At 38.9% G+C, this 15019-nt stretch overlaps 1 long non-coding RNA gene across 4 annotated transcripts in view; it reads right to left on the bottom strand.

The window, feature by feature from the left end:
- The window catches only part of LOC106781704 (uncharacterized), a 74383-nt gene that overhangs the window by 31341 nt on the left and 28023 nt on the right, over positions 1–15019 (bottom strand). For 3 of the 4 annotated variants that reach the window (XR_011426485.1, XR_002800207.2, XR_001378391.3), the window contains exon 2: positions 1334–1450. This is a non-coding gene — a long non-coding RNA (uncharacterized lncRNA). Of the gene's footprint in view, positions 1–603; positions 686–1333; positions 1451–15019 lie in introns of all 4 variants that reach the window. The other variant, XR_011426486.1, reaches the window with a different exon arrangement.

A 15019-nucleotide genomic window follows, 5' to 3' on the forward strand; every position in this document is an offset into this window, starting at 1 on the left:
TAATAAAATGGGCAGAGGCTATGAATAGGCAATTCACAGAAGAGAAAACTGAAACACCTAAAATTTCTCAGTCTCAGTCGATGTGAGACACCACTTCAGAAAAAGAAGGTGTCTGAAATACTCATCGTTGAAGAGGAAATGGAGAAACTGGAACTCTCCCATGTGGCAGGTACAAATACTCTGATGAGTAATTTGGCAATATATCGCAAAGATGAAGATGCACATCCCTAGGATCCAGGATTTTACTTCTAGGTGCAAAACCCAGAGAGCCATCCCACATATGCCCACCAATAAATCGACAAGGATGTTCATTGAAACCTTGTTTGAATAGCAAAAACTTAGAAGCAAACTCAAAGTTTGTCAGTGAGGAAATGAATAATTACACGTAATGGCATATTTGACAGTAGCTTAAATGAATACATTACTAGTTAATGTACCAACATGGCTAAATCTTAAAATCGATGTTGCGTGAAAGGCAATTGCAAAAAGAATTACAACTACTTCATTTAGTAAATATGTAAAACTTACAAAAAAATACTACACATTGCTTGGGGCACATACATATATGATAAACATAAAAATACAGATGGCAAAGATACACACCAATTTCAGGATAGTGATTAACTCTGAAGGAAGGTAAAGGATGAGATAAGGAACAATAAACTGTATTGCTTATATTTTGTTTCTGAAAAAAGAAAAGACACAAATAAAGCAAATGTTGTTAGTGCTGTCAGGTCAATTCCAGTTCCTAGTGACCCTGTGTTCAGCAGAGCAGAACCCTGCCCGGTCTTTTCCAGCCATCCTCTCATCTTCTGGTGCTATAGCAGACAATGTTCTGCTGCTATTCATAGGGTTTTTATGGCTGATTTTTTTTTCAGAAGTGGGTGGCCACGTCCTTCTTCCTAGTCTGTTTCAATCTGGAAGCTCCCCTGAAACCCGTCCACCTTGGGAGACCCTGCTGGTATTTGAAACACCAGTGGCATAGCTTTCAGCATTACAGAAACATGCAGCTGCCACCAAATGACAACTGACAGACAGGTAGTGTGGCTCCCTAACCAGAAAACAAACCCGGGCCACAGTGGTAAGAGTGCCGGATCTTAACCACTAGACCACCAGGGTAAGGCAGGTGTTACTAGCTTTTAAATCCAGTGGTTGATACGTGGGTGTCTGATAGATTATCTCCAAAATTTTCAATTTCATAGTTTTTTAAAAATAATAAACTAAATCAACAAATCACTTAAATATCCACGATCTCATTTTAATGGAACCTCCAAATAAGATGGTCTGGTGTTCATTTTACAGATGAGGCGAAGGGTGCTTCAAGGTTACATACCTGACCAGCCCTCACAGAGCCAGGAAGAGGAAGAGTTGGGATCGCAACTTAGGTCACCTGAACCAACACGTTCTTCCAAAAGATCCTTATCTTGAAAGATGATTATCCACAGAGTCCCTGTAAAGATCAAGTTTTTTACTGCAGTGAGCATTTATGAAAATTTAACTGGCAATCAACTTTTCAGGGTAACATTGATTTTTTTCCCGTAAGTCAGTGCCTACCTGAATTCATGGAGATTGGCACTGTACAGCTGAGAAAAATGTATCATAATAACGTCACTGTCTGGTTCCAGTTGGCATTTACATTGGCGGGTCTGGGAGCCTGAGCAATTGTGGCTCTAACAGCACTCTTTCCCCCTACCCAATATCATTCCGAAATCAAAGGCTCAGTGGTAGAAGAAAACCACCAACAAATGCCTATCTCCATGGCCTTAAGCCATCTTGAGATTTTTGAAGAAAATCTGTGACTTGGCATTCATACTGATTTACAAGCTCAGTTTAAAAATATATGTTACAACAGCCAAGCAGCTGTTATTTCTCCTTGCTTTGCCAACTGATTATGTATAGCAAGTTTTGTCATTTTTCCATTATTCACAACTCTCGGGTTATCAGTCTTCTGAACAAACGATAACATGCTTTATTGGAAGACAAACTGTTTGAAGACGGAGTTGGAAAACAAGTTATTCAGGGCAACTGAGAAGGGGTTTTGTGCATCAGATGGTTTTAATTAAAGAGCGATCTCAAATCTGCTTCTACTTACAGAGGCCAGACACCTCCCAGGGTCTGAGATTAAAGCTTTTGTTAGTCTTTTCCACCAAAACTCTACCTAGGTCTTCTGAAGTTTTCTCTTTTCCCATTAAATGCCTGAGAATCTTTGGTATATAATCATGGCAGATAATGGGGAAAAGGCTAGTGCTGGTGGCTGTCCCCAAAAAACGAGAGGAAGGGAGGGAGGGAGAGAGGGAGGGAAGGAGAAAGGCTGTGTTTTTTCTGTTTGTTTCTGATTTGTTTGTTATGTTTGTGCAAAATCCTCATCATCTAGAGTTGCCTTAGCATAGAAGATATACATACGGACACTGTATGCTACAGTCTCTTTTCCTAACAGAGTGCATGTCTCCATTCCTACTTCTTCTACTATCATGCAATGCTCTGTGCACCCTGCAGTTTATGACAAGACCCTCTCAATGCTCCAGAAGGGTGTTTAGGATGCTATGTCATTTTTATAAAGATTATGGTCCTCCCAAGTTCACAATTTCTTTTTTGTTTTTTTTTTTGGCAAAGGAGATTGGCCCTGTGCTAACATCTGTAGCCAATCTTCCCCTTTTTGTTTGAGGAAGAGTGGCCCCAAGCTAATATCTGTGCCCATCTTCCTCTATTTTGTATGTGGGATGCGCCACAGGATGGCTCGATGAGCAGTGTGTAGGTTTGCACCCAGGATCTGAACCCATGAATCCTGGGCCACCAAAGCAGAGTTGTGAGAACTTAACCACTATGCCACTGGGACGGCCCCTGAAAGTTCACGGTTTTTCTCTGACTGAGAACCTTGACTTCACCTATTGTGAAATCCCACATGAATGTGTGATGAGCACTCTATTTCCCCTATCAAATTATGGGCTCTTCCTAGGTCCCTTTAAAATAACATTTGAAAAACATAATTCAACACAAAATAATTCTTTATCAACTATTTTACTGCTATCCAGCACTGCATTTGACCCAGGGCTATAGAGACAATAAGAAGTTCTTTTTAAAATTCAAATTTGAATACAGGCTGCCCTGTCTCTTAGGAAAAATACAATACAGCCACATCTCTGTTATCCCAGAGACAGAGAAATGAGCTCATAAGGATACACTTATGTCAAAAAGTAATCCCAGGGGCCAGCCCTGTGGCCTAGTGGTTAAGTTTGGTGCACTCCACTTCGGCAGCCTGGATTCAGTTCTCAGGTACAGACCTACACCACTCATTGGTGGCTATGCTGTGGCGGCAACCCACGTACAAAATAGAGGATGATTGGCACAGATATTAGCTCAGGGCAAATCTTCCTCAGCAGAAAAAAAAAAGTCATCTCAAAACTTTATTTTCTTAAGTCTAGCCACCAAAGTAGTTAAATGACATTTAATAGTAAAACTGGCTTATTAAAAGTTTGTTTCTTTCTTCTTTCTGATCCCCTCTAGGTCCATTACACAGACAGAAAAATTTCATGACACTTAAATTCTAAAAAGTGTTTCCAGAAGCACTTGACACAGTTCCTTAGATTTTCAACAAGAAAAAAATAGAAAAATTTGCCCTACAGTTACCTAAGTACTGTCACCTAGGTAAACCAGCCTTGACTCTGGCACAGATTCTGAATAAGCAGAGCCATGTTACCATACGCACTTGGAAGGGAAAGGGGACAGTATTATTTTTTCCTGTTTTCCGAAAATGACCACACTGCCCAACACAATGCAGATTTTCAATAAATGTGTATGGAACAGACAAACACACCTCCTTCCTGTAACCCACTTATCAATTCAGGTACACTGTCCTCTGAGATTCATCCATTTATTCATTCATTTAACAAATATTTATTGAGCACAATGTGAGCATTGGGGATGCTACAGAAACAACAACAACAAGCCTGCCTCAGGGAGCTTACATTCTAGTGGAGGAAGTCAGGCAATTAATAAAATAATTAAGTAAAATGCACAGTATTTTGGTAATGGTAAGTGCTGTGGGGAAAAATTAGTTAAGGAAGGGAAATAGATGGTTTTGTGGAGTGAGTTATTCCAATTATAAATACATCAGTTTAGGGAGGCCTAATCGAGAAGGTGTGATACCTGAGGGAAGAGGATTTCAGGCAAAGGGACAACAAATGTAAGGACACTACAGAAGGGCAAAGAGGCCGTATAGCTAGAGTAGATTGAGGGATGAGGAGAGTGACCAGCCATGGAATCAGAGAGGTAATGAGGGGCCATGTAATAGAGGGTCATCCCTCGGCTCTTACTCTGAGGGAAATGGGAAGGCTTTCCCTCAGAGTGAGCCTTTCCTGAGGGTTTTAGAATTTCAGACACAATAGAACTAATGTGTTAAAAGCACCACTCTGAGGGCTGCTTGGAGAACAGATCATAGAGGGAGAAGGACAAAAGCAGGAAGACCAGTAGGAGGCTATTGCAATAATCTGGGTGAACAGTGACTTCATCCAGAGTGGTAGCAGGGGATGTGTAGAGACGTTGTTGGGCTCTGGATATATCTTGAAGGTAGAGTCAAAAATATCTGCAGACAGATTGGATGTGTTGTTTGTAAGAGAGTCTTCAAGAATGACTCTAAGTTGCTTGGCCTGAACAACTGAATAGATGGGGTGCCACTAACTGAAATGAAAAAGTCTTCAGGGTGAGCAAGTCTTCTAGAGAAGATCAGGGTCACATAAAGTTTGATATGCCTATTAGACTTCCAGGTGATGAGCTTGAGTAGAGAGTTGGAATTTTGATGTAAATGGAGTAAGCCAGGCTGGAGATACAAATTTGAAAGTCATTAGCATACATATGCTATTTAAAGTTAGGAGACTACGTGACAACCCAAAGAGAGAAAATATACTAAGAGAAGAGGAGATGCATGCAGGATTGAGTCCTGGGTTCTCCAACAGTAAGTCCCTCCAACAGTCCCTCCAATAGTAAGAGATCAAGAAGACTAGGAGGAAGCAGCAAAGATGACAAGAAGGAGCAGCCAGTGAGAAGGAGGAAAACCAGGAGTGTGTTCTGGAAGCCAAATGAAGAAAGTGTTCTAAGAAAGAGGGAGCCACTTCTCAGCAGAAATCTTACAGGCTAGAAGGGAGTGGCATGATATGTGTAAAGTGCTGAAAGGAAAAAACCTACAGCCAAGAATACTCTACCCAGCAAGCTTATCATTCAGAATGGAAGGAGAGATAAAAAGTTTCCCAGACAAGCAAAAACTAAGGGAGTTTATCACCATGGAACCAGCCTTACAAGAAATGCTAAAGTGACTTATTTAAGTGGAAAAGAGAAGACCACAAACAAGAATAAGAAAATTATATTTTAAAAAAAGCAATAAAATCACTGGTAAAGGCAAATATACAGTAAAGGTAGCAGATCAACCACCTATGAAGCTAATATGAAGCTCAAATGACAAAGCACTAAAATTATCTATTCCCATGATAAGAGGGTAACAGACATACATCTACAAAAAAAGAGGTTAGATATGATACCAAAAACACAAAATGTGAGAGGAGGGGAGTAAAAGAGTAGAGCTTTTAGCAAGAGGTCAAACTAAAGACACCATCAACTTAATATAGATTGCTATATATGTAGGTTATTTTATATGAACCTCATGGTAATCACAAACCAGAAACCTATAATAAGTACACAAAAAATTAAGAGAAAGGAACACAAACATAATACTAATGAAAGCCATCAAACCACAAGGGAAGAGAGCAAGAAAAGAAGAAAAGAACAGAGAAGAACTACTAAAACACCCAGAAAAAAAGGAACAAAATGGCAATAAGTGCATTTTTATCAATAGCTACTTTAAATGTCAATGGACTAAATGCTCCAATCAAAAGGCATAGGATGACTGATTCAATTAAAAAAAAGACCCATGTATATGCTGCATACAAAAGACACACTTCAGACCCAAAGACACTCACAAACTGAAAGTGAAGGGATGGAAAAAGATACTCCATGCAAATGGCAATGAAAAGAACGCTGGGGTATCAATACTTATATTGGACAAAGAGACTTTAAAACAAAAACTGTAATAAGAGTCAAAGAAGGGCACTACATAATGATAAAGGGAACAATCCAACAAGAGGATATAACTCTTGTAAATATCTATGCACTCAACATAGGAGCACCTAAATATATAAAGCAATTATTAACAGACATAAAAGGAGAAATAGACAATAGCACAATCATAGTAGGGGACTTTAACACTCCACTTACACCAATAGATAGATCATCTAAATAGAAAATAAATAAGGAAATATTGGCCTTAAATGACACATTAGACCAGATGACTTAATAGATAAATACAGAACATTCCATCCAAAACTCACAGAATACACATTCTTTTCAAATGCACACAGAACATTCCCCAAGATTGATAACACATTGTCACAAAACAAGTCTTAATAAATTTAAGAAGATTGAAATAATACCATGCATCTTTTCTGACCACAAGTTATGAAACTAGAAATCAACTCCTGGAAGAAAATCAGAAAAGCCATAAATATGCAGAGATTAAATAAAATGCTACTGAACAATGATTGGGTCAATGAAGAAATCAAAGCAGAAATCAAAATATTCCTAGAGACAAATGAAAATGAAAATATAACATGCCAAAATTTATGAGATACAGCAAGAGCAGTTCTAAGAGGAAAGTTTATAGCAATACAAGCCTACCTAAACAAACAGGAAAAATCTCAAATAAACAATCTAACAGTGCACCTAAAGGAACTGGAAAAAGAAGAACAAACAAAGCCCAAAATCAGTATAAGGAAGGGAATAATAAAAATCAGGGCAAAAATTAAGGAAATGGAGACCAAAAAAATAGGAAAAAATCAATGAAGGTAAGAGCTGGTTCTTTGAAAATATAAACAAAATTGACAAATATTTAGCTAGACTCACCAAGATAAAAAGAGAGAAGGCTCAAATCAATAAAATCAGAAATGAAAGAGGAGAAATTACAACAGACACCTCAGAAATACAAAAGATAAGAGAATACTATGAAAAGCTATATGCCAACAAATTGGATAATCTAGAAGAAATGGATAAATTCTTAGAATTATACAACCTTCCAAAACTGAATCAAGAAGAAATAGAGAATTTGAATAGACCAATCACCAGTAAGAAGATCAAAACAGTAATCAAAAACCTCCCCAATAATAAGAGTTCAGGACCCGAAAACTTCCCTGGTGAATTCTATCAAACATTCAAATAAGACTTAATACCTATCCTTCTCAAATTCTTCCAAAAAATTGAAGAGGAGGGGAAGCATCCTAACTCATTCTGTGAAGCCAACATTACCCTGATACCAAAACCAGACAGGAGCAACACAAAAAAAATAAAATTATAGGCCAATAACACTGATGAAAATCAGTGCAAAAATCCTCAACAAAATACTAGCAAATTGAGTACAACAAAACATTTAAAGGATTATACACCATGATCGAGTGGGATTCATCTGCAAATCAATCGATGTGATACCCCATATTAACAAAATGAAGAATAAAAATCACATAATCATCTCAATAGATGCAGAGAGAGCATTTGACAAAAGACAGTATCCATTTCTGATAAAAACTCTGAATAAAATGGGTATAGAAGGAAAGAGCATACAATGGAGAAAGGAAAGTCTCTTCAATAAGTGTTGTTAGGAAAACTGCACAGCCACAAGCAAAAGAATGAAAGTAGATCACTATCTTACACCACACACAAAAATTAATTCAAAATGGATTAAAGACTAGATTGCAAGACATGAAACCATGAAACTTCTAGAAGAAAACATAGGCAGTAAACTCTTCGACATTAGTCTTAGCAGTATATTTTCAAGTACCATGTCTGACCAGGCAAGGGAAACAAAAGAAAAAATAAACAAATGGGATTACAACAAACTAAAAAGCTTCTGCACAGCAAAGGAAACAATCAACAAAATGAAAAACAACCTAACAATTTGGAGAAGATATTTGCAAACCATATATCAGATAAGGGGTTAATATCCAAAATATATAAAGAACTCATAATCTCAACAACAAAGAAACTAACAACCCAATTAAAAAATGGGCAAAAGATCTGAACAGACATTTCTCCAAAGAAGATATACAGATGACCAACAGGCACATGAAAAGATGTTTAGCATCACTAATTATCAGGGAAATGCAGATCAAAACTACAATGAAATATCACCTCTTGCCCATCAGAATACCTATAATTAACAAGACAGGAAATAAGTATTGGAAAGGATGTGGAGAAAAGGCAACTCTCATACACTGCTGGTGTGAGTGCAAACTCATGCAGCCACCAAGGAAAACAGTATGGATATTGCCCAAAAAATTAAGAATAGATCTACCATATGATCTAGCTATTCCACTGCTGGGTATTTATCCAAAGAACATGAAAACATGAATGCATAAAGATACATGCGCCCCTATGTTCACTGCAGCATTATTCACAATAGCCAAGACTTGGAAGCAACCTAGGTGCCCATCAAGAGACGAATGAATAAAGAAGATGTGGTATATATACACAATGGAATACTACTCAGCTATAAAAAATGATGAAAATCCAGCCATTTGTGACAACACAGATGGATGTTGAGGGTGTTATGCTAAGCGAAATAAGTCAGAGGGAGAAAGTCAAATACAGTATGATCTCACTCATAAGCAGAAGTTAAAAACAACAACAAACAATCACACAGAGACAAACATTGGATTGGTGGTTACCAGAGGGGAAGCAGAGATGGAGGAAGGTGAAAGGGGTGATTAGATTGTAATTAGTGACGGATTGTAATCAGTCTTTGAGTGGTGAAAATGATGTAATCTACACAGGAATCAAAATATAATGATGTACATCTGAAATTTATATAATGTTTTTTGTCGTTGTTGTTTTTGAGGAAGATTAGCCCTGAGCTAACTACTACCAATCCTCCTCTTTTTGCTGAGAAAGACTGGCCCTGAGCTAACATCCATGCCCATCTTTCTCTACTTTATGTGTGGGACGCCTACCACAGCACGGCTTTTGCCAAGCAGTGCCATGTCCGCACCCAGGATCCAAACCGGGAAACCCCGGGCCACCGAGAAGCGGAACGTGTGCACTTAACCACTGCGCCACCGGGCCGGCCACCTGAAATTTATATAATGCTATAAACCAATGTTACGGCAATAAAAAATAAATAAAATTAATTAAAAAATAAAATCTTATAAAATTAAAAAATAAAAAGGTGGGTGCCATTAACTGCATCAAATGCTTCTGATAAGTCAGGTAAGATAAGGACTATCTTTCTAGTGGGATATAAACTTCGTAAGGAGAGGAGTTTTGTCTTATTCCCAGGTATATTCCAAGCACCTATGACAGTGCCTGTTCGTAGTAAGTGCTCACTAAACATTTCATGAATTTTTAAAGTGCGAACAGGGTATGAATCTTGATGCACAAGCTCAACTGTGCAAGAAATGGCCGAGCTATTCTTTCTAGAAACAACTTCATTTCCCTTTTGAGCCTCATCCCAAAGAGATGACAGGAACCTTAACCTCAGTCATTTCCAGGCCCTGGCCTCTACCCCGCGGGTGACGCAAGTACTGGAGGACCTCAGCGCCTATTGGCTTCAGAATATGGATTTCTAGGAGGTTTTTTCTATGTTTTTTTAAATAGTTGAACTCATACAGTACGTAGAGTTTGGGTTTTTTCTTATTGGAATGTAAATATTTTCCTATGCTAACAAACTCATATGCATCATTTTAATGTCTACGTTTTATAGACGTGCCACACTTAATTCTCCTTTGCTGAACAATTAGTTTGTAACTTTTAGTGATATAAATAACTGTAATGGCCATCTTTGTACATTAAACTTTTTCTATATGAAGAGTTATTTCTCAAGAGTGGGAAAAATTTTAAGACCCAGTACATTTTGTCAATTTGTTTGATGGGTAAAAATTTGACCAAAAAAAAAAAATGAAGAGAAAGCATGAATAAAAGAACAGGACTATACTCAGTTGGACCAAAGCAGAGCCCCACGTTGCTACATAGAATAAGGTGTTTCAACTTGATGAGGTCAACAGTGATCTTTACAAAAGACAACCACTGCAGGTCTTTACAAAAGGATTAACAGTATGAACATGACATTTTAGGAACATTTCTCAGCCAACTAGACCCACTGTGGACTAGGAGATACAAGAGGCTGGAGGCAGGAGACCAGCCAAGAAGTTGTTACAGTAGCTTTGGTATAAGACAATGAGGGTCTGGATTAAGGTGAAGGCAGCAGGAATTGTAAGAACATCTGAGACACAGCAATGTGCTATATCTGACAAAATAACAAAACCGGTTCTTAACAAATTTATTACCGGCAGATCCATTAAATAAGTTTCTCTACAGCTTGGCTCTGATAGAGAGCAGCTTGCGATTGGCTTATAGCCATTCATTCGTTCCTTCAACATAAAGGGGAACCAGAACTATGCTTCTGCTTAACATTTAATCTCCCCAAAAGCTAGGAATTTTTTCAATTCCCTACAGAACAACCTGTTTTGTTGTGGTGGTGGTTGTTGTTTTAATGACATAGGGAGCAGCAGTGGTCTACAAACCCTGAAATCCCACCTATATACATCACAAAATCATCCCACGAAATAACACAGCCTGAGACAATTTACGGAAGTGTCCCAAGTAGGCCCATCCCCAGGATAAAGGCAGAGGCCTCTGAGATCAGCTTGCGTTTTTAGTGGCCACAAGTACTGAAGATTTGGGAACTCTGGTTTTGAAGGAACACAAGAAAAGAAATTGATCCTGAACAAAATGAGATTGGAAGAATTTTATTATACTTTTTCCTTAAAACCTATACTAGACAAAATTCTCATTTCATTCATGTGCAGTCACTGCTCTGAAACGTGAAAGAGAGACAGGACAGTTGAAGAATCAACAATGACAGCACAGGAGGACATCTCTGGGTTTCATTGCTTAACGGATGGCTTGAGCATGAGGATGAAGCCAACAGCATTTTTCTTGAAATGTACACTGAGTTCACAGATGTCATATAATCACTTTTAAATTGGGGGAATCATCTTTTCAAAATGCTTGTCTGCACAAGTTTTTAGAACTGCAATATGTCAGCCAAACAGATACCAAACAAAGCTTCACTTTTAAGGATAAACATGTCCTTCTGGAGGTGTTGCATGACTGCAATATTGCAGACTCTTTCATTTGAAGCTCCAGAGGATGTGGAATTGGCATGAATAAGTGATTTCCAAATTTATCTAATAAAAATGTCAAAACATTGACAGCCAGAATATCCTTCATTTACCCATGTAAAAGTAACAGCAAAGAAAAAAAGAGGCAAATTAAAAGCAATGAATTCAAATCAAAGATAATCGAACTAGACCTTAGCTATGAATGTTTCAGCCCCCTTTCTGGAAGTCCTAACCTTCCTATAAAGTCATAACCCATAAGGAGTTACAGAGATAATTCAATGAAAGCATATTTATTAAGGGAAAAAAAAGTGTTCTCTTACCTCAAAGATTTATTCTAACATTTAAAATCAGCCTCGGATTTCTTTTAAATCATTCCTAAACCTTTCTCAATGGAAAAATTATTCCACAGTTTACAAATCTCTCCCATCACAATAGTTACTTACACATTTCATTTAGTACCTCAAATTTCATTCCCAAGAGCAAAAGCATGACTTGAATACAATAAAATAACAGGATCTAAGCTAAAATCACAGAAATCAGTAAATATGTCTACAGCTAGTTCAATGTGTAAATATTTGGTTCTTGAATAATCTCTATTATTTCCTAAAGACCAGTCTTGTCTAATAAACTTCTACAAATAAAGTAAAACTATGTTGGAAGAAAACTTCAATTGGTACCCACTCCTTCAAAACAAAAGAAGGCATTCTCTCTCCCCATCTGGCCAGCTAGCTAGGCATAGGGATGTATGGTTCAAAAGTTGAACTGGGTATTTTTATTCCCAGCCGCACCGAAAAATAACATCCTTTAGTGCTGTTTCAGAAATTTGGGAGTACCACTCAAATACATCTAGTTATTTGTGGAAGAACATGTGCTAAAGCCCTGAAACTGAACCTCAAAGTCCATCCTAAAAACAGACCAAATATTGGGGCCTTTCCAAGCAAAATCAATTTATGATTAAAATCTCACCAAGACCAGTTCTTCCACTTTGACAAGGAAACAAACATTTTAGGTATTTTCCTATGGTCGAGAATTTCCAGAAATAGCAGCTTTGGGTGCTTGTCATCTGGTAGGTTGGCAACAGCCTGATCCAAAACCTCCTCCAGGGAAAATCATGCAAAAACTGGAAAAGGATTCCTAAAAGTAGGCAAAGGGTCAACAGTGTAATTAACAAGTGCCTGCTTCCCAGCCACACCTGCCTTGAAGAAATCAAGAGTGCAAGTCTGAAACCATTGATCCTAGATTTAAACTCTACCAGGACCCAAACCTGGAATCTTCTGACTTTCTCCCTGAATTGAAGGAGTGCTTTGAGAGGAGAAAAAAAGCAACGTCCCGAAAAGACAACTCTCAGTGAGACATGGAGGGTTAGAGACCTCACTACAGCAAGTCCCTCCCCATGGCCAATGACAGCAAGGGCCTTGATCGCCACCTCCATGCCATACCGCCACCTCCACACCACTTCTCTCTCTCATAACAGGCACCATTCTCTTTCCTCCTTATCCTTAACGCTGTTTCTTTCTTTCATTATTACATCTCTCTCTGTTACAAAACTCGATCAAATTCAGCACTTCTCAAAATGAGTTTGGGAGAACTCTACTAGAAGTACACAGATGCTCACAGGCACTCCTCCTCAAAATGGTCTCACGATCCAGCACTTTTGGGAAACTCTGATTCAAACAAGATTTAAAATGTTTCCTTTGCTGCAGGACTTCTCAGAGCCTTTAATGTGCAAATATGTGTTAAGGATTTCTCGTTTCCTAATTTCTTTAACCATGGATGCCTCTTGTTGCGTCATACTTAACATCTCACTAAAGAGTTGTAGTGAGTGAAATCTTTTTTGAATTTAGCAAGAGTCTAACCATTTGACTATTTAGTTATTTGAAAACCCTGGAACATTAAACAATGCCTTAAACAATGCCACACTTGTTCCCTTTCCTCTAAGTCACCTTCTCATGGTCCTAAACTGGTGGACGTCTGTTGCCCCCTCTCCCTAACCCACGTTTCCCTACAATGGCATTTTAACCCAAAATTAGAGGCAGAAAAATGTCAAAAGACTTTAAATTGGTCCTTGAGGTCCTTTGCATAGCTCCTTTCCCTGTAAGTCTTAAGGTTCTCTCCTGCAGAAAGTGTCCTGGGTCTGCCAAAAGTGTCCCACATCTCCTGAGACAAATGCGTAAGACATAAATAGCTGGAGTTAATGGATTAAGGGAGATAATAGCTATGATAGCATTAACTGTCATAAAATGTAAGGGATCATTATCATTTTCACATCATTAAGTCAGTCCCTTTTATGTATCACCATGTACAATTAGGCACTTAATAAATACTTTTTAGTACTATAATGATTGAGTAAACTGAATCCATGCAATTTCAATCTTGCAATTAAGTTTCTGAAGCACAGAGATAAGGAATGACATATGGCCAAAGTGGGGAGAGGTGGGAGCAAAGAGCAGTGTTGAAGTGAGTAATTAAGTAAAGGAGCTTGTGACCCAGCAGCACAGGTTTGACAAGTTGAGATTTGCCCCCACGGGGCCAGAGATGACATCATGGGAATCCATATCAAGACCAGCGATGAGGTTATGTAGCTGAGAACCCCAAACCCATCTAAAAAGCCAGAGTATGAGTGTTCATTAATAAGCTAGTGCTGCCAGGTATACAAACACAGGAAAATATTCTGAATTAGCCAGAAATGTGAGCCATGACGGAGAAAGGGGGGCAAATAAAGATAGGAAGGGGGAGTCAAAAAGGCAGAGGTTCCCCCAGTCGGTACCCATCGGAATTGCTGCTCTGGAAAGACGAGGGCATTTGTAGCTGAGCACAGGGGCGGCAGCTTCTGCGAATCCCATTGCCTCCTGGAAAGAGTCTCCCAGGCTCTACTGGCTCAAGAAGGAGCAGCAAAGCCTTAACAACCCCAAAGCACCAGCTGATGCTGCCAGCTCCCAGTCTATCTGGAGAGCCCACTACAGGGAAACGAGAATCGCTTAAGAGGCAGCTCACAGACTGTCCTAGGAAAGAGGGGAGGTTGGATAGGGAGGTGCTTAACCCCCATTAATACCTCCCAACCAATTTTAATGCGAGTAGAAATTTGGGTTATCTCCCAAATAAGAGAACAACCTTTTGAAGGGTGCAGTCTTTTAGGAGAGGTAATTAATACAAAAAAGTAGGGGCCTAGGAGACCAACCCTAGCCCTGCTGCTAACTGGCTCCGGCAACTTGAAGCAATTTCTTCTCTCAGTTCAGTGACCACATGTGTAAGACCAGAGGAGCAAGAGAATGAAGATGAAGGTGCTTTGAAACTGTGAGGCCCCTTCACACCTGAAAGACCCGTCCTGGACGAGCCACGCTCGGCCCTGCGGATGGATCTTACTTTCGCCTGGCTGCAGCCACGGTCCTGTGACCTAATAGATCCCATTTCCCCCTTACATTCCACACAAATGCCAAAACCAACCTGCGTTTAATCACGAGCCCTAAGTTTAGGCAACATACTTAGCTCACAGAAGATGGTCCATGGGACCCCAACGCCTCCTCCCTTTCTCTGTGTAGTCACTTCCATTTTCTCAGTTATGTTTTTACTTTCTGGATGTGTCCAATTTTATTTTCAATGATTGACCTGGATTTTAGGTTTTAATAGCCTAAATATCAAATTTTGTTAGCTCAGCTGTACAGTTAAAATGCTCTTACTCTTTCCCTCTTAATTAATGGATACCATTTAACAATGAAGGATTCTGTTTAATCTTTTTTTCAAATGAGATTTAAATTATCCTTTGTTTGCACATGGCCCAAGAGAGGCTTTTCTGGGGGTTTGGTAAA

The sequence above is a fragment of the Equus caballus genome, chromosome 15 (genome assembly GCF_041296265.1).
Source record: "Equus caballus isolate H_3958 breed thoroughbred chromosome 15, TB-T2T, whole genome shotgun sequence".
Lineage (NCBI taxonomy): Eukaryota > Metazoa > Chordata > Mammalia > Perissodactyla > Equidae > Equus > Equus caballus.